Source organism: Brassica oleracea, chromosome C6 (genome assembly GCF_000695525.1).
Source record: "Brassica oleracea var. oleracea cultivar TO1000 chromosome C6, BOL, whole genome shotgun sequence".
NCBI lineage: Eukaryota > Viridiplantae > Streptophyta > Magnoliopsida > Brassicales > Brassicaceae > Brassica > Brassica oleracea.
Genome location: NC_027753.1, coordinates 35,249,695 through 35,250,584, shown reverse-complemented (window position 1 = coordinate 35,250,584; position 890 = coordinate 35,249,695).

The window sequence follows — 890 nt, the reverse complement described above, 5'->3', positions numbered from 1 at the left end:
GAGGCCGTGGTACATCATTTAAACCACAAAACTCGACCAAATCCGTGTGCCATAGATGTGGTATGGATAATCATTGGGCTAGAACATGTAGGACTCTCAAACATCTCGTTGACCTTTACCAAGAGAGTTTGAAAGGGAAGAATCTTGAAACTCATATGACTTATCAAGATGGTGAAGATGATTTCAATCATGAACGAGACGATCTTATGGATTATGAAACTCTAGATTGTTTAAAAGAAAGAAGTTGAATTCGACATCTATGTTTTTGTGTTCTTTGCTTTATGTTTTCTATGTTTTCATTTCTATGAACTTATTTTATTAATGAATGAAAGTTTTTGATATAAAAGTCTCTAAAGTCTCATAGAGGGCTACGGCCAGGCTAATATCATGTTGCCTAAGGGTACGCATCTAGAAATATCTGATGCATTGTATTCGTCCAGCTCTAAGAGAAGCCTATTGAGCTTTAAAGACATTCGAATGAATGGCTTTCATATTGAGACTAAGGGGGAAGGAAACAAAGATTTCCTTCAGATCATAGAGATTGGCCAAAGCTATAAGAAAGTCCTAGAGTCTATACATGCGCTCTCTACTGGACTTTTACTATGCTAAGGTCGGAATGATAGAGACCAATGCTAGTGAGTTCACGTCCCAAGCGTTTAATGATTACTGTATGTTCATGGGGGTAAATGTGGAATACTCTGTGGCACATGTACATACACAGAACGGCTTGGCCGAATCATTCATAAAACAAATTCAGCTAATAGCTAGACCATTGCTTATGAGGTCTAAGCTTTCGGCCACAGCTTGGGGACACGCGGTCTTGCACGCGGCCGAACTAATTCTTATAAGACCGTCTAGTGAACATAGATATTCCCCATTACAATTGCTTA